At 41.3% G+C, this 23,904-nt stretch overlaps 1 long non-coding RNA gene across 1 annotated transcript in view; it reads left to right on the forward strand.

Moving 5' to 3' along the window:
* Nucleotides 1–23,904, forward strand: part of LOC108449107 — a 481,280-nt gene that overhangs the window by 118,222 nt on the left and 339,154 nt on the right. The gene's annotated exons all lie outside the window — the stretch shown is intronic.

Genomic DNA, 23,904 nt, shown 5'->3' on the forward strand with positions numbered 1-23,904 from the left:
GCAATATGACAAAGATAATTTTTATCTTTTCTTTTCTCATCTGTGGGTGTAGAAGCACTTAGAATACAAGGACTGTCCCAAAAGGTGTGACTTAATGTTCATTGAATTCAGTGGGATTTTTTTTTTGTTCAACACAAAGGTTTTCTTACAGCTTTTGAGAAATCAAAAGGATGTTTTCAATTTTTTTTTCTTGTAATTGCAATGGATGCCTTATTTTCATGTTATGAAACTTCCTTTTTGAAAGTACTTTGATTTTTTTCTCAGAAAAATCAACTTTGAAAAGTTATTAATTGCAAATTAGTTTTTTATTTTTTAAAACTGAAATTAGACAAAAAGTTTGCCCAGAGGCTATATTTGACTTATTTCAATTTTTCACAGTAAAATAACGTCCTCTAAAATGACACCACTTGTTTCTGGTACAAAATGAGGGTCAGATTCTCCATCCACCTATGTCTGTGGTGTCTTGGCATCAAAGTCAATGTTCTTCCTGCTCAGTACCTGTTATTTTCATTATCTATCCATTCTTTTTTTTAATACAATAGCTGACTTTTCTGGTGTGTGATTAATGTCCTCAAACAGGTACAGATATCAACTGACATGTATGGGCTAGAGGTACTACATGAATTATGCAGGCAGCTGCAGGAAGTTGGCATTTAAATACAATTCCCTTTATAAAACTGATCTCTCATTTTTTCCCCTAATCACTCATTTATACTCAACTTATTTTTTTTCACTCTGATCCTTCTTTTCTAATTAACTCTTTCATCCTCCCCTGAGAAATTCTGCAGCCTGAATAGAAGCAGATCTGCTGAGAAATACCATCATTAGTAGCAGCTCCAGTTTGTTTCAACGTACCACGAATGGTACATTTTGTAGGCCATAATTTTAGAAGAAATCATAAATATGGAAAGATACCATTCCAGGAAGGTTTTAACTGCCAATTTACAGAGTCTTCAGCTTTTGAGCTGTGCAAAGTACAGGTATATACTACACTACACTCTGCCCCAGAGAGCTTGCAGTCTTATGAGCAGGTGGGAGTGACAGGATTTTTGCCCACAGCTGAAGTAGCTGTTTGTATCCAGGGGCAAGTGGAAGTACCTTGTTTTTTAGCTACTGATCCTAGTACCCCCATATTAATTAAGCTGTGCACTGTGAGTACAAGGGCTGTCATTTGTGGGATAAACCCAAAGTGATCTCTATCCTCACTGTGTAATTATGTTTTACTTACAAGGTAATCACCTAATTATTCTTCTCCATATTTGTAATTAAACAGTAATATAACCAAAGGTTTTTCTGCAGAATTTATAACAATTGTAGAGTAAGTACACTTAGCTATTAGCAGCACATCCCTTAGTTTGTCAAAAAGGTAATATATACAATGTTGTTACTACCTTCAGCTTCATGTATATCACCTTTAATTACATGATGAAAAGCAAAACTTTACAATAGAACAAGTTTGTAGTTATGTAAATCTAACTGGAAAATATGATTGTGTATCTATTAATATCCATAACAAAGCTTTACTTTCAGCAGATATAAATTCTGGCATATCTCTAGTGACTGCTCTGGAGTGTGGGTGTAAAGTAATAAGCTCCTTTGCACTAAGTGATAATCACTATGAGGTCCTGCCCTAAATTGCCTCTCAGCACTAGCAGATTATGAAATGTTTAATAAATGCATATAATGGGAGGAGAACTAGACCCCGGGGTTTAAATGAGACATGCTTATAGCAAAGGAATAGTTATGTTATGTTTAAAGCAGATTAAAATACATCTTAATGATTTCATTCTTCTTGTAGCCTTCTCTGTGTAAAGTTTTAAGTAGAGTGTGCACTGCAAACCTTTGGGTGCACAGAAGTAACCTGCTGGTCCTGATGCTGTGCCACCTTCTGTACAAGTGACTTTCCATTTTACTTTTTCCAGAGTCTGTTGTTCTTCCACCTTCTTCTGTTTTGGAGGTGCAGAAAGAGGTGAGGATCTGCTCTGGCACTGGCATTTCAACTCTCTATTTCTTGGCTCTAAATAGGGAATACTGCCTACAGACCTCAGGCCTTTTTTTTTTTATTACTTTTATTTTTAAGAAAAATTGTGGTCATTTGTGAGGCTCCTAAGTACTATGATAATGGAGGCTGTAGTACTTCATGTAAGTGAAAGATGAGGAGACACATCTGTAGGAAAGTTTCTTGTATCATATGGAAGCTCTGATTAGAAGTTTCGGATGAAGGAATGCATTTCACCCTAATGGTATTCTGACCCTGCTAATATTAGCGATGTATGTTATTTAATAGCCCTACACAAGATCATTGGGTATCATTAAAGTGGGCAGACTTTAGTAAGTAAGTAAGTCAAGATTCTGTTTTCAAAGGGCAAATCTAGCTGAGTAATCATTGCTGTTCCATGCTCTTAGAAATTAAAGTTTGGAAAGCTTGCTCCTTTCTGATACCTGAGGGACACACTTGCATGTGTTTTCCCTAGACTCCCATTTCCCTTTCTCTGCTGACCGGCTCTGGCTGTTCCTGGCTCAGTTTCATCTAGTTTATATCCTCATTGTAGTGACATGCTTCTTTCCTGCTTAACATGTATGTCACATACAAATTATGCAAATTATGGTGCTTCAGCAAGGTCTGAGCTTGTAGAGAAATCAGGATGTCTGTGAGTGTTTGAGCATGGGAATGTGCCAATGTATTTTATGTGCATGTGTAAGAGATGCAAAAAGAATTGCAGCTTGTTAATGAAATTATGCTTCAAGTGTGCTTTAACTTTTTTAAGTCCAGATTTTAAAAGTGCCCAAGATGTTAGGTGGTTAAGTTTTAGTTACCTAATGTGTATTTAGTCCGTGCTTTGATACAAGATTCCTTCACAAAAACTCTGAAAAAAGTCAGTGCTGAACTACCAGTCTATTGATTATGGTTAATTTTTACAATGACACATGTTATGCCATTTGGAGAGGCAGGATGCCCTAGGTTCTCATGGAAACAATAGTGCTTAACTTTAGTTTGCTTGGGAATAATTATGTCAGTGTTGGACACATGTTTTCATTTCTCCCTTCAGAGGAGTGTTGGATGATCGTCAGATGCCAGTATCTGTCAGTAAGCCCCTTCCTTTTGAAAACCACACAGTTAGTTTCCAAAGGTTTCTTTCCCTGACATGGCATAAATGTGATTAAATATATAATATATTTAAGTTACAGAATCCCTGAGCTTTTAATCTTGGTAAACCTGAGAAGTTAAACACCTCCTATGGCTTTCAGAGCTTTATTCCATCCAGAAGAAACCATCTGCTTTCCACAAAATATCACTCTGTTTCCTTGATCTCTTCAAATTAATCCTGCTGTGATTAACTTCAATCCAATTAAAAAGAACATGTAGGCAGCTGCACAGGTCTGATTACATGTGGACATGATAGTAGGGCTCCTCATGGGGGAACCAGATTAAGGGCCAATATGTTATGCTAGACGAGGCTGGTAGCAACACTTCAAACTCTGGTATCCTGGTATGACATGCAGTGTATAATAGTACCATACTTGCAAGCTATAAAACTCCTTGCAGTGGAGGAATTTAGAGGTTTTCATGTGAACATATATTATTTCACATCCCTCTAAAGATGCTATGAGTCTGAGCATTTATGTCTATAGCAAGATCTTGAAATAGAGCTTTATTGAGTGCAGAGGACTAAGGCATGATGAAGGGGAAAGGAATTCTGCACTTCATTTCCATGAGCCTGTGGCAAATAGTGTCTTCCTTGTTTATTCTCACTGAAAATGCCAAAACCAGAGGGATTTAGGGGCCTAATGTTTGTTGGAGCTTTTTTTTGTTTTCACAGAAAAGCATGCAGAGAAGGGGCAGAATTTTAGGTACAAGTTCAGAGGAATGATCCTGTACCTCAGCCCCCAGACTCATGATTCTCACAAGTTGCCTCAGGGTCTTGCTGTGGGAAACAAGGCATGGAGTTTGCCACAAAAATCTGTGTGAAGCCTGCGTGTTCCTCTGCTCTGCACTTAGCAGGCTCCCAGCATTGCAAAGCCTTGTTCCACATCACAGAGGAATTACCATCAGCTTGTGCGCGTAATTTAATGAGAAGCACTTCAAAAACGTTTATTGTTATGAATCATATTGCCATGAATAGCCCTGCAGTTGGTGGAGGGCCAGAGCTGGAAATGGCTCAGTGCCCAGCGCATCTGCTTTCAGATACCTAAGTGGGGAGTTTTGGTGGCTGGGATTTGATTGTTCCCAGGTGGGACTGCTGGAGACTATCCTCCCTTGAAAAAGAAACAAGAGCAAGCCCAGTTTTGGATTTTTTTTTTAGCATGTGTAAAGAGAAAAGGAGAGAAAATTTCACTCTCAGTTTGATCTTTGAGTCGTCTTTGAAGGACCTGGCCATGGTGTGCCCAAACCTGAAAGCTACCCCAGAAACACAATTATAAGACAATAGGAAGAGCAGAGCACTCATGAGTAATGAGTTCAGCATTACAAATTAAGGCTGAAAGCTTTTATGATTCAATTGGTAGCATTGGTAGCTTTACTGTGATTGAAATAGATTTGGGGGGTTTTTTATTAGGGCTGTTTGTATATATATCCATAGCTTGTCATTAGTGGTTAAACACTGATTTGTAGCAGCACAAAATTATTCCATTGAATGGCACTGCAGCTCCTATTTTTTTCAACATCTCTCTTCTTTCTTTCACTCCCTCTCCCTTTTTTTAACTAAAAAACAACAAAAAAACAAAAAAAAACCCCACCAAAAAAAACCCAAAAAAAACCCCAAAAAAAGGCAGAGAAGACCATTACCACTCTGATTTATGTAAATACAGCCCTAATTCAGGCTAGTGTGCCAGCAGTCACATAAAAATGATTCAGTGCCACGATGTTGGTATCTTTAATAGCTTCTGAGATGGACAGAATCCTCGTCCTAGTAAGGCCACCTCTGAAGGACTGGAAACGTGCAGATTTTTCATCTCAGTTGCACTGAGAACTAGAATGATGAATCAGTGACTGCTGAAGCATCTAATTCAATTAAAGCTCTTCATCAAAGGACTGTGGTTGTCAGCATTAGAAACAAGGTAAGGATCCTGTTGACCTGAGTATTTAAGATGATCTTCTGAGATTTTGAGAACAGATGGCAAATATCCATCTAGTACTGATCCAGCCTTATGCCAGGGAGAAAATACAGAGCTAACTAGTTGCTATCTGATTAAATCTGAAGATTAGCAAGAAATCTAGAATGTGCTATTTATTAATCAACCACATTTTTGTGAATTTTCCATTATATTTGTAGGTAATCCTCTTACACGTCATAATTGTCATTCTCTGGGTTACTCTGCATACATATAGGATATGCAAAAGTGAGAAATATAAAGCATTCCTTATAGGCTAATGCACCTTATAGAACTATTCAGTCTGAGCATTAAACCATTCAGTACTCCAATTAAACACCCAAAGTCTTTACTGGCCAAGTCATAGGATGGGGACATCATCTTCCATTATTCCTTGGACCAGAGTTGATTCCTGATGTTGCAGAGTTTCCATTCCCTGAGTCTTCTTGTATTACCACCACCACCATCTTTCCCTGTCAGTATTTTTCATGTTCACACTCTGTAGTGCTTACTCTCTCCCCAACTCAAAAATTGCACTCTGTGCTTTCACATTTCTGACCTTGCATGGCCTTGTGTTCTCATGGACTTTCTCACACCATAGCATTTGGCCCAGTAAAACACACCTGAGGCAAAAGAAGAGCAGGTGCTGAAATACAGCCTCGCTATTAATATTTCCCCTCATCTTCTCCAACTTTTCTCAAGCATTGACTGTAATTTGAACTAATTGTTTCTGGCTAATCTTCAGAGAAAAAAAATGGGTGGTTGACCTTCAGTTCCCTCTTCCTCAGAGTTTGCAAGTCCTTTGCCTGGCTGCTGGGCTGCAAAAGCAAAGGGAGCTCTGCCTCCTTTGGTTTCCAGTATAACTGTGCTGCCTTGTATGCACTGTTAGCCCAGAGATATCTCTGTTATCTCTGAATAAGGCATAATAATGTTTCTCTGTGGAAATCAGCCTTTCATTCCAGCACCAGTATCTTTACAGGGTTATATTTCAGCATGTATGAGGAAGTTCATATGCAAAGGTTTAAATAGCCAGATCTCCTAAAGCACTAAGCAGTAATATCAGCTGAGATCCCTTAAGTAAAAATGATAGAGACAAAAGAGAATGCAGTATTCCTGGGTTTTGGAGTTTGGAGTTGGTTGGGGCTTTTTTTGTGTTAGGTTCTGGGTTTTGTCCTTGTTTTTTACCCTTAGCTGGTTTAATTGGGAGATACTGGTTGGTTAGCATATGTAACAGGAACTTGTCTCACCTCTGGGTCTTATTTATGCTGTTTAAAATAGTCTGGTACAGACACGAGCTTTTGCAGTATCTGGCTTCAAAAGTCATTAGATGAGATTCTGTGAAGGTGGATGCTGTTCAGTGCACAGATAGCATCTGCCTCTCTTCTTCCACACATGCAAATAAAACAGTGATAATGCCACAGAGGGCTTGAAAGTTACAGTGACTTAAAACTGCTGTTGGAAACAATGTCTATGTGGATCAGTGTCATCCCCTGCACAGACAATAAAGTGAGCAAGGACTTTTAACCTCACACAGGGACTTTGCCAGTTAGGTTCAAGAGGTGTTTTGCCATTTTCCAGAGCTGCAAAAGGCTACCTTGCAAGTATCATAGATTAAACTCTTCCGTCGCTTCTCTGGCAGAACTGATTTGAATATCTGTCCGAGTTACTAGGAGGTTACCAACAAGTAGGTCATTCCCAGTAGTGTTCTTTTCTAGGGCTGAATGATCCCATGCAAAGGCAGATGAAATGAAGCCAAAGTGAGGGTTTGTTAGCTAAGGAAAACATTCTTTTCTGTTGCTGTCAATCACATGCACAGAAAGAGATTCAATCATAGTGAAGACCTTGGACATTCAGCTCCGCTTGATTTTTCAATTTTATAAACAGCAGGAGGCTCAAGAAGAAACAATGAGGAAAAGCAGGGCTATGGAATCAGAAAAGAGAGTCAACTTTTGATTCCTGTGTCATTTAAATCCAAATTATAGTAATTTACTCAGTCCAGAGAGTCTGAATTTTCACCGTTTTCCAATTTAGGCAGCTGTGACAGCAGACTCCATGAAAAACTCCTGCTTCAAATTTAATTGATAAATTCACAACTCCTTTGTTGTTTTTTTTCCCCTTCTTATTCTGCTATGGCAAATGTAATCCCACGCAGTTTTTTGTGCTAGAAACAGCACAGACTGCAAAATAACCTTTGCACTTAACAAGATAAAGGATGTGTCATCAGCAAATCCATAGCTCCAGATTCCCATCCCGCTCAACCTCACAGATCAACATTGCAGAGGCAAAACCTTTACTTGGAGTCCTGGTTCCTGCCTGCCTCCTGCAGGAGCTGAGTGGACACCTAAGGTTCTGCCCTTCTTGCTGAAGAACAATTTTTAAAGACATTGATTATAATAGTCATAGTTACTTCTAATTGAATATTTCAATGTCAAAAGCAATATTTGGGGTTTTTTTCTCTATTTTAAAAACTCCCTACAAAAAGGTGATATTTCCCATACTGAAAAAGCACCACCTTATTTATCAAATGTTGAAAACCATAGATTTATTCCAGTTAGCATCCATTTTTTCAAAATTGGAAAAAGAAAAGCAGTGAAAATTTTGCTTGACCAAAAAACCTTGAGCATCTCAGTACTGTTGGGCATTAGGACATAATATTTTTGTCCAAGCAAGTTAAGCACAAATTCCTCTAACTCAGACTCCTCAAGATCTCCATGCTTGATGTTTTCTGTGGACTGACTGGAGACTTTCATAGCCTTTCCTGGCAGAACACACGGGATTTGGATGAAATCTTAATTCCTTATGCTTAAAGTCCAGCAGGCAGAATCCCACATTTTAAAAATCTTATCCAGTGGATTCGTCTGTATTCAAAAATGTTTTTTAAAGGGCTAGATTAAAATACCTTTGAAAATTTTAAAATATTAATTAAGAAGTTCTCTGTTCTTCACGTTGGTTCTGGCAGTTCCATGTCAGTGGCTGTGTGCAAGTGTCCCTGTTCCCAGGGCCTGATCAGCGTACAGGATCTTCTGCTTATTGTTGAGCACCCTCTCCTGGCTCTCTGATATTTGCACAGAAGTTGGATCATGGATTGAGTGCTCTGGAATAAGCTGCAGTGCCCAGTTGAGTTTAGGAGGGTGTCTGCTCAAATAATATGAGTTGCTGCTCTCCTTGAAGCATACCTGGTTTTTAACAACCTAGCTGGTTTGCAGCCAAGAAATCCTTCTAGTGATGAAATTCCTCAGTAAGGATTTTTTCTTGCCTCTAATGCTGCTTCTAATTGATCCCAGAAAGGCACTTGCAGACTAGGGAATACAATGCATAAGGCACGATCTGATGAGGGCATGATGCCCAGCTGGTGTAAAGGTTCTTTACTGGGTGACTAAGCCAACACATCTCTCAATGGTTCTTATCTTTCTGTAATACCTTAATCTAGGTATGAATTGGTGTGTCATAAAGCAAGGGGGTTTTGCTGGGATTCTAGCAATAAACAGTAGCTAGAATGAAAATAGAAGGTGAAGCTGCAGGGTTACCACTCAGTTAAGAGTTACAATATGAGAAACCATCATCTGATTTTTGGATCTCATAATAAATAGAGCTGGAACACATAAAGGTGCTCTTGCAGTATGTGACTGACTGCTTGCCGTGGCTAAGGCAGTCCAAAGTTCTTTGAGCAAGTCATAGCAGAAAGGGCAAAATTCTTCACTCTTTGTTGCTCTCCTGTTATTTCACAGCCACACAGCCAGGCAGCATTACTGCTAAATTTAGCAGTTCCCACACACATCATCTGGATCCATCCAGTATCTTCAGGGGTCTAATGAAGGCACCTACTTCTTGGTCATCTCCTCTTCATAGTTTGTAGAAGCTGAGGGAGAAGAAATTCTTAATTTTGTCTCTTTATGGATTGGCAGGGGGTTCTGCTGTTGTCAACAGCCCATGTCCCTGGTGGCTTCAGAGAGGTATTTGCCCTTGGGACCTACTGTACCTTGAGGCAATCACCACTGCACAGAGACCAAGAACCAGGCTCCTCCTAAAGGTGCCAACAAGACCTTCAAAACAGCATCATAGCCAGTTCCCTGAGTGCTGACAGTTTTAAGCATTAAATTTAAGTGCTTCTAGGCTGGTTTTAATTTGTGTCATCATCCAAAGTCTCTGTGATATTTGTTCTAATTATCATGTTAAATAAAACATTGATTTAGAGGGGCATTTCTAACATCAGTCCCTCTCATCTTAATCTCAGGTGCCACTCTTGCCCTACCTGAGGAATTCTCAGAGGAAAAGGACACTTCTGAGCACTGGGGACATTGTCACTTACCAAAGAGTAAGATGCCAATTTGCAGTAGCTGAGGATTATACTCCAACATTTTTTATTGCACTGTGCTCTGTGGCTTTTTCCTACACAGCTAGTATGACCCTGGCTTTTATGGAGGAAAGGCATCATTCTCTCCTAGATGCTTTTGTGGGACTGTTTGGTGTAAGTAAAAATATCCTATTCAGCTCTTTGATTTCAGCCTTCAAGTCAGCTTTCATTTTGGATTACCCTCAATTAGAAGGAACTTTGAATTTTTCTGCTGTTTAATTGGAAGATGGGAATAAAGAAGCAGGTAGAAACAAAGAGAATACAGAAGTATTTTCAGGTCTTTGCAAAATGAGAGCAGCGGTGTTACTGAATTTGAGTGGATGCAAGCAGGGGCTGTTTCAGTTTCTGTGTGACTTTGATACTGGCAAAGACACCAAAGTCTTATGGTTTTTAAGTTAAGAGGCTCAAAGAATAAATTGACTGCAGCTGAGATCTGAAGCAAAACACTTTGTTTATTTCCTTTGTATGTGTTAGAGTACACCTTTGTAACAGCAGGAGAAACTCCCTAATTTGTAATAATGTGATTAACTGGAAGAGAAAGAACAGCACAAAGAGAGACACCATATCATGAAGTGTTCTTATTTATTTATTCCACAGTGGAAGCAATCATCCCAGCTTTCTTTTGTCTGATTCCTAAATCACTCGGACGGAATTTCATCAGGAAGGACTAAATGCAAGCAGTTCCACTGAGTTGAAGAGGACCGTGTTCAGCAAACTACCCATGTTTCTTTCCAGCTTGAGTAAGCAAAGAATTGATAATATGTGGCCTCACTGTAGCTGTGGCTTGGCTAGACAACACTTATTGCTATTGAGTAACATTTTTGTCGAGTAATAGAAGCAAGCAGAGGCCATTATAATAGGAATGGAAGAAGATGGTGAGATGGAAGGCTTTGGGGGTGAAGGCCAGAGTGGCAGCAGGTTCCTTGCCCAGCTGCAGGGCTGCTGTCTGTCCTACAGGCCTAATGGACAGCACCAGTCCCCTCCATGGGCAGAGAGCAGTTGCAGAATGAGGAAAGCCCATTATACTTTCCCGTACAGCTGTAAAACCCCTCGCAGGATCCTGGTGCAGAGCAAGGCTTTCCCAGCTCACACAGCACTTGCACGCCAGCCCCTCGTCGGGAGGAACTTGGCAGTCCTCCACTTGGCAGAGCTAGCAGAGCACAGCCAAACTGCAGCAGCCAAGGAGGCCCTGCATCTCGAAGTAAGTGAATTTGCTCGGCTAATTGCACGCAAGTGCTCCCTCCGAGCACCTGTAAATTGTTAAGTTTAATAGGGTGGCAGCTGTTGCCGGCTGCCTGAGTTCTTGCTGCCTTGGAAGTAGCTGAGAGATGAGAGCAGCAACTTGTGGCATGATTATCTTTTTCTCCATTTCCTCTCAATTTCATTGTCATTTTCTTCTCTCTTAAGAGTGCTTAAAAGCATTTTTTGCTCCTTATAATACCCACAGGAGCTGTTGTGAAGTGCACTTTTTGCGTTTAAGGTTTCAAAACCTAAAATCTCTGACTTTAAGAGGTTTGGAGAGTGGCTTAGTTGGAAGACTGCTGCTGTACAGACACCTGCAAAGCACTGAACTTAAGCTGGCACAGCTGGAGGGAGGGATAGCTCAGAACAATGGCTGGCTACACCGTTGTGCTTCAGTGCCCTCCATCTCCTGTAGGAATGAGAGTCTGTTGCTGACTGAGTGGAAAGTAGATGCCTGAATATTTGGATGGATCTGGACTTTGGTTTTGAGAACTTGATGGCTGTTGTGGGACAGTTACTTTTCTGATTCTACCATCCTAGTAGGAGGGACATAAAGCCACTACTAATAAGTGAGAGAGGTTCTTTCAGTTGTGCAAATTGTGGGAAGAATGCAGCACATGTATCCATGGGATTTACTGGGCTGGAGCAACCCTCAATCTACAGAGGGTAGAGGGAGCTGAAGCTCTTAATGCAGGTACCTCCATCAATTCTTGAAGCATGTTAGAGGAAATTATCTTTGTAATACATTACAGATAACCAGGAAGGACTGGCCGGAGATGCATTGCTCTGAAGTGTAACTGAGCTTATCAGAACCCCTTCACCACTCCTGAAGTAGGTAAAGGTTGTTGCCTCCGCAGCTATAATGGTTGAGTGCAGGAAACTCAGGTAAGATTTGGGATCTATGGGCTTTCTAATCTTGCTATTTTTGCAGGGCAGAAGCATGTGTGTGCCTGGAGTGCTCTAGCAAGATTTGCCTTCAGATGTAAGTTTGTGCCTCCCTGTCTCTTCCATCCTAGGTTCCAAGGCATGTGCCTCCCCAGGCACATTTCCTTCAGTGGCAGCTGAATCTGGGTGCTTGACCTACACAAATGAATGAGTGTTGAGGTGTATGTGAAGATCCCCTGCTATAGGAGCACTGATTGTAGTCTTGCTTTAGAAAATACAACTTTTCTGTTAATGTGCTACTAGTAAGAGAGAAACTCCTGACCCAAAGCAGTCAGAGCAAGACAGGGAGGATTCTCCCCTCCCAGAAATTACGAGGCAGAGCAGGAACATACTCTGGTGTCACAGCGATGCCATGGCACAGCAAAATCCTCAGGAGTGACTGGAAGGAGAGGGGAGAGAAGGGAAGGGGAGGGCCACACACAAGGACCTGACTTTGTAAGGTGGTGGGTAGGATGCTCTGCTGGCAGGGTGTGGGGGAGCCTGGGCCCGGCTTCCCAGCACTGTCAGCATATTAAATTCAGCAGGTGAAACAAAGAACGACAGATCTCTTCCCCCAGTCTGACCCAAAATTAGATGGCAAACAAAGGAAATATCCAGACTAATAAGATTTTGAAAACCTGTCCGTGGGTTTTGGAATTGGATTCCCCCTCCTTTGTTTATTCTTATACTTGCTGAGTGGCCAGGGTCTCCTCTCTTCTCCTGCACACAGATTGCCTTTCTTTGGCTTTGAGAGGAGAGTAAGTTTAACTGCTGTGATAATAAAAGGACAAAGCCTGTCATGATTAATAGTCACATGAAATCATGTGTGAAGAACATTCAGTTATAGCTATCCTCAGGAGAGAAAAGTTTCCCAAATATCTTAAAAGAAAGAAGGAAAAGGGACAATTTGTCTGTGATTCTGTGAGATGAGTCACTTTGCACACAGACAAAAGGTAAGGAATACTGAAGCCCACAGAGAGCATTTGTGGGGGAATTGGTAGTGAAGGGGTAAAAAAGAAAAGTTTGTGAAACATTTACAAAAAGTTTGGCTTCTGCTAAAACTTGGAGCAGTACTCCACTGGGAGCTCTTCTAGCCTGGGGGCTGCTGCTGTTTAAAATCATTAATAGCTAGCTCGATTTCTGCCTGTGTGATTGGCTGAGCCAATATATTCCTATTAATTTGACTGAGCTTGAAGATAAAGAGGAAATATAAAAACCTCTTCAAGTTGCTGGTACCTTCTGAGATCTCAGGCATACGGAGGGCTTGATAAATTCGTACTTGGGGGGAAAATTTGCTAAGTGGTTCACAGGGGCTTAGCTGCATGTTAATGGGTAGTGATCAGGCAAAATGTTGCGGAATGGTTTCAGCATAAACCTTATGATGTCTAATCCTTGTTTTTAGAGGGAGGGATGCTATCTCCAGGAATAACTTAGCCTTTTATTTGGACTTCCAGAGCTTGCTGATATTCTTACAGTGACAATTTTTACAGTGTAAATAAAATTGGTCTGGATGTTTATCACCCCGATCAGCAGCAGTTGTAAGTTATATAGCCCAGATAATAGTAGTGAGATCTATTGAAATGCTCCTGGGCTATAACTCAGGAGTAGCTGCCCCAGCCTGCTTCCTTCCCCTGTGTTTTGTTGAGTGGTTAGGAGCACTTGTCCATTGACTAAACTGTTCCCTCACCCTAAAAATAAAGCATGTGAATTAATAGAGCAGGAAAGTGAAAAATTATCCTTCTAGTTTTTGAATTATTGCGAGGTTTGCTACCTGGGTTTTGCTGCTCCCTGGAGCAAAGTGAGGGTTTTAAATTGATGTCTCTGGTTTTTACCTGGAATTCTGTCCTAGTCAAACTCACAGTGATGTTCGTGTTCATTTCCACAAAGTCTCGAATACGCTGGTTTGAAAGCAACTTGTATCTACCATTTATCCAGGTGCCTTTATGCTTGACTATGAAAGTGTAGAAATCCCCAAAGCATAGTTCCTGCCCAAGTCACTGCTCTCCATGCCTAAAATTCCAGGCAAGGAGTAGATTCAGGTATAGACCTGTAAACTGCTGAGAGAATACTGGGAGGCATGTGACACAGCAACCTCAACATGGGCTACTTTACCATTGCCAAGGGTGTCCTGAAATGGTGTATGTGCAAGGAAAGGATGGAAAATAGCTCAAGTATAAAAGACAGAGCTTTTATACATGCATGTAAAAGGAATGAGATGTAGAGGGTTCAGCTGCCTACTGAACTCCAGAGAGGACAATGCTTTGCTGGGAGAAGAGAGCGATAGGGTTTGCTCATATGTGCCTGTGTGTGTGCGTGTTAATCAGCAAAGTGTGCAACAATTTGCCTTAATGTGAAGCATGTACCTTGATCAGCAAATTATCTGCTTGCACATTAAATTATGCGCTGTGATCTCTGAGGTGTATTAAATATTGAAATCAGAAATTTTATCATTAATGGAAAACTAATGAGCAACAACCACATTACGTGCCTGGGTTGACTTTTGTCAGAAGCAACCCATTGTAGTTGGAAGGTGACTTTTCCAAGTCTCTGGTGGTAATATGCCAATTATTTCAGTTATCGATGCCCCTGGAGGCTCCAAATGCCTCCCATGGATGTTTTACCTCAGACTGTATATGGAGCAGGGTTTCTCAGTATGTAGATAAAAGCCAATTTGAACGGACTGGAGGAAAGAGAGATCAGTTTTTACCATGCAGATTTATAGCTAAAGGCATTTTACCAGCTTCTGTATTTCAGTTTCTTTCATCCAATGGCATGGCTTTTAGGATGTGCAGTTTCTTTGGGTAATAAAAGCACAAGGTGATGCCTTCACCTACAGTTAACATATAGGTGCCTAAATTAGAATAAATACATATGCAATGTGTAAAGTGCCTGAGGATGACTCTAGGTAATTCTGTCTCTGAAATGTTTATTATTGGGATTATTGAGCCATCAGAAATTCCTGTCAAGATCAAGGTCCCATTATACCAGACTACCTTTCCTGTCCCTGCTCTGCAGTTTAAACAGGGCTAGGAAAGTTGTGTGACTTTTTCAAGGACACTCGTCACTGACAGACCAGGAGCTAAATGGGGATCTTGTGCTGTTTGGTTTACCCTGAGGTACAGATATTGGATTGCACATCATATATATCTGTGTTCAAGTTAGCTTTTACCTAGTAGTATGGGCTTCATTTATGGCAAAGAGTGTCGGGGTGGACTTGTTGGAGCCCATGTCACTGCTATGCCTGCCCATACTGTCCTTCCAAAGTATCTCAGCATGTCCACATCATCCCCGTTTGCATCATGAAGTCTTGCACAAATGAAGCTGAAGGCTTTACAAAATGCTTTCACCAGTGCACTTACCTGCTTTTTTCTGCTGAAGTGGATAAGCTGAAGCCAGGTTTGGATACAACTCTAATTACCCACAACACGGCAGATGTCATGGGCTCACTGCTTGATGGACAGTGAATTCCTGGTCTCTGTTCCTCATCTGCTCTGCTGGCTGTGCAGCCATATCTTTCCCCCTCTACTGCTTGGGTCTGTGCAGCAGGAGTGGGGCCAGGAAGGAGGTGGCGCTGCTCATCCCATTGTAGGAAGCAGTGCCGGGAGCCTGGCTAGCCGGTGTGTGCCTGTGGGTGGAGTTGGGTATTGGCTTCCCTGGGAGGCTAACCCTGCCCAAAAACACAGAGCTGGATGACGCTATTTGTAGGGCTTAGAGATGTCTTGCTTTTACATCCCTCTCCATTGCTGCACATTATTAAACTCCCTTGACTTTTATGAAGGTCCTAAATTGCTACAGAAAACAGTGCTGTTTTCTGCTGGCTTAACTATTGCATTCCTTAAGGCTTGTTTTTCAGTGCTGCACTTTACTGCCTGTTAAGTTAACTGGATTTTTATCTCCTCTGCCTCTGAATGCCTTCTGTAAAAGTCCAAAGTAAGCCACAGCTTGCCCAGAGGAATATTTCAGGAGAGAAAAAGGAAGAATTCAGGAACAGTAATAATGTAACCCTGGCAATACTGTTGCAAAATAATACTACAAAAACATTGTGGCATGAAAGAGTGGTTTCCCCCCCCCGCCCCCCGACACCTAGTTAGAGTACAAAAGAAAAAGCTCCCCAGGGACTTGCTCTCTTAGAAGAAATTGCAGGTCTAGTTTACTCTCTGTAGATGCAAGTGCAGCTTACAGATAGCTTTGAGGTGTGCATTAATGGGGATGGTATTTTCTCTCATTCATTGCTCCTGATTCATTTGCCCCCAAATATTGGAGGAAAATGGATTATGTATCATTATACTCCCTTGGGTGTGATAATTACCCTTCACTGTGTTGAGGCAGCAATCTGCCCCTTCTTCCTCTCAGTCCTCAAATAACCCCTGTTTGATGTGGGGACAGAGCAGAGATGCACAAAAGCAGATGCTTTGGTAGCCCCAAGCAGCATGGCTTAGCAGTGGGCAAAGGTTATTCCCCACACCCTCTCTTGTGGAGGATAGGGCTGAAATGCAGAATAGGCATTTGATGTCCTAGCCTAGTGCACTATCCCCCTCAGTTCTAAGATACTGGGCTGTGCTCCTCCCTTGTTGGCTATAGTTTGCCTGAAGGCTTTGCTAACTTTACCCTGAAATATGTTCCCACAGACTGTTTATGCTATTCTGAGCCAATTAAATAAAAGCACTGCTAAGATGTTTGTGTTTCCTTGTTTAGCAGTCACTGGGCTCTTGATGCTACAGCACGAGCAAGGGCTGCTTTTGGAGGGGACTTAGTGTGCTCATGCAGAGCTGATCGCACCAGAGCCCAAACCAAGGCACAGAAGAAACACAGAGTACCCTTTAGAAGGCTGGCTGAATGAGAGGGAGGGGTTTTGAGAGAGACATCTATATAGATTGTGAGGGTCCTGTAACAATTTGAATAGTTTGGGGTAGCATGTTGAATGGTCTCCCAACATTGCTTTGATAGCCAAAGGTCGCTGTGGTGAAACTAAGGGTAATGGAGAGTGTTTGTACCACTAGTAGGGCTAAAAGTGGCAGTAGGTTTAAAATTTCTTTTATCAGAAGTTACTTGTGAGCTAACATTGAGGGCTGATCCAAGCTGCAGGCAGCTTGCAAGGAAGTGGTACATATCTCTTGTTTGCTCTTCAGTGTGCGTTTGGTCATCAGCTGGGTGATTAATGGGAAGAGGAATAAAATACGGGTTCAGGTAGTGAAATTTAGGGAACACTCAGAAATACTACTGAAGCTCTTGTCTTATTTTACAGGAATGTGAAGGATTCATTACTTCACAGAGCAAATAATATATTTTTTTTACAAAGAAAGTAATAAATGATGAGGAGGAAGAACGATCTTTAAATATCAATGGGCTCTGTTCATGGTCATATAGTGTCACATGGAAGAAAAGAAAAAAAACAGTGAAGGAGTTTCAGGAACATTCAGGTAAACAAAAACTTGATGCAGGGATACAACCAAGGATAGTCCTAAACCAAGGCCAGGCTTCAAATTAATGTTCCTAGAAATGTAGAGGGGCTGTCATGATATTTTATTCTATTCTGCTTCTGATAGAAGAACAAGAATTCTTCTTGAAGGGCAATTTCTGTTGCCAAACACACTATCCTCAGTAGCAGGAGAGAGACCAAAATCTTAAGATTTCTTCTTTGATTTTGTATGTTTGATAGCTTCTAATCATTTAACAGTGGCTTGCTTTGCGTGTTTCAGTTTTTAATTGTATCTCTCTGAATTAGTTACTAAAATGATTTAAAAAGACAGCTGAAGCTGTCTGTTAACCGTGAATATTGAGGTTTATGGAATGGATATTTTGAGTCTTTCAAAGCAACAGCAATACTTTTGGCTTAGAGGGTATGGTTTCAGTTCAAACAGATAAAGAGGAGGAGGACACTGTGGCTGAGTGAACACTGCTGTAATCTTGTGCATAGTTGGCTTTCTCGAGCTCAGTATACCGGGCTAGGAAGGTGCCTTTCTCCTGTGTAAAGAGACTATGATTGCATTTAAGTATGTTAAAATATTAATTCAGCAGATGTGTGCCTTGAGACACCAAACGACTTTCTGGAAAGGAGCAATCAATAGCTGATAACATGAGAAATGGTTATTTTCAAATATTCCAGAGCTATTCAACAGCCAGATGTGCATTAGTTTAGCAATACCCTGGCAGATCAGGTTGGCTTTTTAACTCATAGAATATGGATGGTAACAGATGGTGTCCAGTTAAGCTGAGTTGCCCATTCCCAACCTGCTGCCTCCAACTTGATAATTGTGATAATTAGACATCTTCTAACTTTAAATATTCTCACACTTATCTCATCATGTATTTACTGCCATTCAGCCCACTTCTGGATGGAGTATTCTGCACCTTTTATGCTGAAGAAATTTTACTCCTATCACATCTTGAAACTTAATAAAAAATATTATTGTGAGACTTTTCTACTTATTCCAGAAGTCTCACTGTAAAGATATCTTCTTTCTTCAGTGAAACAAAGAACAGTGATCGGTGGCAGGCAAAGCATTCAGGTGACTGACCTCTGTTTAAACCACTGTTGTCACTTGTGTGCGAAGCTCTGTGATTATATGAATGCTGGAATTATGGGAATGGAATGAAAGCCCAGGATACCTCAGGAAATAAATGCTACTTTCTCTCTGTAGAGGAATTAATTCACCAGATACCTGGGAGAGGACACTCCGCCCTTGGACTTCATGCCACGTAGAGGACATCAAGCTGGCCAGACTCCAGCCAGGACAGAAGTTGTTACTTTGAGCGCTGTTTTCTGAAGAACCTTGTAAGATGCGGGATGTGCCTTCCCCTGACACTGAGGCTTGCAAGTCAGTCTGGTGCCTTGAAAATTGTGCTGATCGGTCATAATACACGTGTAGCAACAATTTGAGGATGGAGAATGCCCCTGTCTTGTTTCTTCATTGACCTTAGAGGGAGCCTAAGCAGATACCTGAGGATCAGCATCTGATTTTTACAAAAAAGAACCTAGACAATTTTGAAAACTCAGTTGCATGTCCAGTTGCACCACTGAAAACTAGACCTTGGGTGGACTGCTTCTTGCAGCTCAAGAAGGCTCTGAAGGCCTGAACGTGCTCTCCCCATGTGTCAGCTCAATCTCTTCACCTCTTGGAACTGAATAAGACCTCTCCCAGATGTTTTTTGTACTGAAAATTTCAATTCTTCTACGTTGCTGAGAAGAGAGCAGAGCAGTCACCACCCATCAACCTACGTCCTATCCCCAAGAATGCAGGTGGCAGGTTACATGTTTTTAGTATTGTGCTTCAACTTTTTCTAGCTTCTCCTTACATCTGTTGCCACGTGCCCTGTGCAGAGTGGGCCCACCCTGGTCCTGTGCCAGGCTCCATGAGTGCAGCTCAGCATTCCTGTCAAATCCCACGGTTATTCACTGACAAACTGGTGCTGCCATGCCCAGTGTGGTAGAACAGAAAATTCTTCTTCCTTACACTGGGAGGAAGCACAACACGGGTGTGTTTTGCACCATATTGCAGCTGGGGAGGGGGAGTTGAAATGGCTCATTGAGCTTCTCTTGGTGCTACTGATGATTTCTCTGTCCTTGAAGTTTAGGACTTCTTCCTTGAAGCTTTTCAATAAGAGCTGCTGCAGACTTGGCACGTTGACATTAATTTAGTCTTCACAGAGGAACACAAAACACCCTTTACAGATGTGCAAAAAACACTAGCTGGAGCTGCCCCTGCTCTAAGTCTCTAATAATTCTGCCTTGGGAGAGAAGAAATTATTAAAAACCTGCACTCCTGAGTCCTTTCCCTGCTTCTGTCTTATGATGTAAATACATTACTGAAATCCACAGAGCTGGTGAGCTGCAAATTCCCAGACCAGGGCACCCGGTTTGGATGACTCTGCTGCCCTCTGAGTTGTTCGTGCAGCTGCCACTCACAGGGATACGTGGAGCCAGCTGCCCACAGTCTTTCTAGGATATGCTGCAGCAAATTATAAGACTGACAGAAACAAGGATTTTTTTTTTTCCTAGGCTACAGAATACAGAGAAATAAATATTCAGACTCTCTAGCTGCAAGTAAGCCCAAGGGCAAGGTCAAATGTAAACATTCCAGTGACTTTTTGGTTAACCTCTAAAGGCCTTTTCAGCCTTCTAACATATAAGTCATTGGGCTTCTGGTCAGAGTATTAAGTTGTGGTAAGAGCTCACGTTATCTCTTCCCTTAGGCGAGATATTGTGCTTAGTGGTTAGTCTGCTGTAAAGGTCACGCTGCTGAGGCATTAAATGCGTCCCTCCTTTTCCTGTATTAGCTGTTTTCTCTTCTAGGTCTACTTCCACATTTGGGGTTTGTGCCTTCCCTGTGTATTTACAATGCATCTGCTTCATAAACAAGTTAAACACCTTAATGTACTCTCATTCTGTCTATTTTCTTCCTCTGGTTCCACCAACTGTTTCCAATCTTGCATATTGATATCCCCAGGAAGGCAGTCTTTGTAAGCAAGTAAATTAAATAGAGTGGCAATGCTTGACACCAAGTTTATGGACAATTGATGATTAAGTTACCTCTGAAAAGCATTTGACTCCCAAAGAGAGGCACAATATATTGCAAATATGCTCTAGTCTGCTTCAAGGATTTTTTGTGTGGGGGGAGAGTTATAGGATCATAATTTATGCCTTATGATTAGCTAAAAATTTGTCTTTCAAAAAACAGGATCTCAGCAGAAAGGTAATATGGCTGGATGTAAAATTACTGTGCTTGTGGGGGGGTGTTGGAGTGGTGGTGGTTTGTTTGGGACCTTTTCCCCCCGTTTTTTTTTTTGTTGTTGTTGTTGTTGTTTGGGTTTGCTTTTTTTTTTTTGTTTGGTTTGGTTTGGGGCTTTTTTAGGGACATGATTGATGGAAAACTGCATGTAATGTCCCATATGGGAGATGATGCTATTGGGATCTAGGAGTAAATTTGGGACGACCCAGCACCACCAAGATGTAGTGAAGAGCTGACAGTCAGGATATGGTCATTAACCAGGTATGGCCAGCAGGTCCTTCTGTGAGAATGGCTTCATTTTCTGTAACATTCAAAATGAGTCAGGAAATGAGGACTTTGTTACGGGGTTTATATGTTTTCTTCTGTTCTCTGAAATTAATATGTGGGAGGTCATCCTTGTCTTTTCCTGCTGTCTAGCCAGGGTAAAAGGAAAATTATTAGGCAGTTTTCAGTCCACCTTTTCTGACTCTTCAAAGCAGAATCACGTGCATGGTGCTGAGCTTCCAACCTGTAATCTTATGATCAGACGTAGCAGGATTACTTGTAGCTCCATTTGCTATTCAAAAGTTTACAGTTTTAAGACTGAATGCCTGAAATGCCTTAGCCTTGAGTCCTGATTCTGCAAACAGTTCTTACCAAAAGGGGACTTTGTGTGGGTCAGGAACTTGATTTGCTTTTCTGTCATTTAGTATAATCCTGAAAGCTGCCTTGATGGTTATGGCCTTGTGATACAGCAAAGTGCAGCAAGTGAACTTTTCTTTTTTATGTTGGTTGTTGCTTTGGATTTTAGTTTGGCTCATTTCCTAGAAGCTAGTAGCTCAAATTGTTTTGGGAATTGCTAAAAGACTGCCTTAGTGCTCTAAGCACCAAAATCTCAGTCCAGCAAAACTCTTAGATGTAGGTTTAACTTCAGACATGGTTTTTAGATTCCATAATGCTAAATGGACTTCTGGGAACACCTGAGGATTTTATTCAACTCCAGCCACATTTAGGGGCCACTAGTACCCCTGGAAGTGGTGTATTTAGTGACACATGGCAGTGCTTCATTCCCTGAAGATGAGGAGTTGGACAAAATTTTAGCTCGGGGGTGTGTTATTCTAACAAGATGTCTCCAGCATTTAGGATTGAAGGGTGCTTTTTCCCCTAAGTGTGCTGTTTGTTGGCAGTGTGGCTAATGCAGCTGTCTCCAGCTCAATAGTGTATGAATGAGAGAAGCTTGGAAGTGGTTTACACTCACTCAGACAGCAGCTCTGGGACAAGAGAGAAAGAAAGAAATGAAATATGCTGTTGCTTTGCACAGAGATTAAAAAGCTGTTGCAGGCTGTTCTGCCCAGGACAGGACGTGGCAGTCTGAGAAAGAAGAAATAAAAGAAGTGTGGGACTTGGTTTCGTTTCAGCTGGTGCCAAAATCAGTATTTGTATCTGGGTTGGGTTGAGAGATTTGGAAACGTGTGCTCCTTTTGCTTTCCTTAATAAAAACTCAGGTCACAGCATCGCTCAGAGCCTCAGTTTCTCACAAAATAAAGGGGAGACAATATTATTTAGTCTGTTAATGTGGTCTTTACGACTGGACCTACCCCCCACCACAGGAGTTAATCATATGGCAGTCTCTCTGTAGTTAATAGAGACAGAAGAACCTCCAGAGAGCCAATGAGCCCAGCTGAGATCTGAATTGCTCTCTGGAGTTTCATCTCTGTCAAGTGGCTAAAGGAGACATTTAAGCAAAGGCACATCCCTTTTAGGCAGCTTGATTAAATGTCTGCAGGACAGTGGAATGAAACAATATCTCCTGAGCTACAGATGGTACTGAATTTACATGGCCTGAAGTATTTTGTCTGGCTGTGCAGGAATTTTGCAAGTGTAATACACCAAAGACCCTTTTCTTGGAGGCATGAAGAGAGAGCCCCATCTGCATGGTTAATCTCTCCTAGTAGCCTGTCGTTTCTGGAAGCTTATGCTAAAATTGTCATAAGGAAGAGAATTTTTTCTATTAGCATGCAAGCAGCATTGCATTTCCAAGTGCTAGGTGTCATTTGGGGTCATTATACTGCTCTTCTGCTGCAAATGTGGGGAAATTAGTGACTGACCTAATGCAAAACAAGAACTGGGATATTAGAAATCATAATTCGTGATTAAGCAGTGCCCTGAGAACTGCAGTTAATTAAAAGGTGTTTTTATTGGAGGGGGTTTGTTATTGTTGTTTTAGCTTTTTGTTTAAAGAGTCTGAAGTCTATTTCTTTTGGGAAGGCTTGCATAAGCACTTTCTAACCATTATAATGTCATTATATATGGGATTCATTACATTAGAAACATTAGGGGAGATTAAAAAGGATCTATTGGAGGCATTGGCTGAAAAAGAAAGGATAAAGAAAGGATAGTTGCAGTTTGAGCTTTTATTACGTGACTTGCAACAAATATTGAAATATTGTATTTAAGCTAAATGTGTTTGTTGGAGGTAGCATTAGGAGGGAAAGCAGAGCAGCAAATACCACTCTCACCACTAAAGAAAGAAATCACAATGGCTGGGAACAGTGTGTTAATTAGCAAACTAATTTCCTTGTACTTTAAGCGCATAACAAGTTTTAAATGCTTTCTGAATGGATGGTATCAATTGCATTTTGTTCCTTGAATGTGATTGTTTCCATGGCAATGCTGAGTTCTGCTGTACAGGGATTATGTCTGTAAATCCTTCCAGTCATTTATGGGAAGTCTGTATTAGTTTGGCAGCTGACCTGTATTCAGGTTATATTTTACTTTTGTTGCAGTTGTTTTACAAGCAAATGAGCAAAAAGAAAAGTCACTGGGAAAGGGCCAGATCCTCAGTACATCCCATTTGGCTTCATTTCACTGATTTTAGTGGATCTGTGCTGTATTACATCAGTCTCTGCCCTGTTCTTATTAATATCTTCTTTATATATGCAGGAAAGAGGGCCACAAATGTCATTTCCCTGATAACATAGGACATTGTTCTGGTCACTTTTAATTTGCCACTTGTGAGATGCTATCAAGTAAGCTCTTATTCCTCAGGGAGAGCAGGTAATGCTGGGGCACTGCTGTAGAGCTGCTGGCCAGTGCTGGGCAGCTGGAAAGGGTCAAGGGGGGACCATTGCCTTCACAAGGCAGCAGACACTGCTTGCAGGGTGACCTCAGAGTCCTGTTAGTGTGAGAAAAGTCATACAGGAAAAGGACTAACACTAACAACTTCTGGTCTCTTTTAAGCTAAAGCAGCAGCACATCTCCTTTTCTCTGCCAGCTGTGCCTTTTCTCCTTGACTTTTACACAAGGTGCTGTAAATACACCTTGCTCACAATCCCTTTACCTTTTCCCATGCAAATTAGATTTTTTTTTTTTCCTTCTGGTATCAGAAAGAATCATTTGTGTTCAATAATTAACTCAAAGCCCACGCTCTCTCAAAGCTTGGCTAATGATGCTTAGTGTAAAGACAAACGAGGGACAGCATTGTCTAACTCCATTACTCCAGTCCCTCTAACTCAGCTCTAGCCAGGTTTTGTAATACCTGGGAAGAGTTAATGGACTGACAGGAAGTGAAGAAATGTTGGGAAA

Source organism: Corvus brachyrhynchos, unplaced genomic scaffold (genome assembly GCF_000691975.1).
Source record: "Corvus brachyrhynchos isolate BGI_N302 unplaced genomic scaffold, ASM69197v1 scaffold229, whole genome shotgun sequence".
Taxonomy (NCBI): domain Eukaryota; kingdom Metazoa; phylum Chordata; class Aves; order Passeriformes; family Corvidae; genus Corvus; species Corvus brachyrhynchos.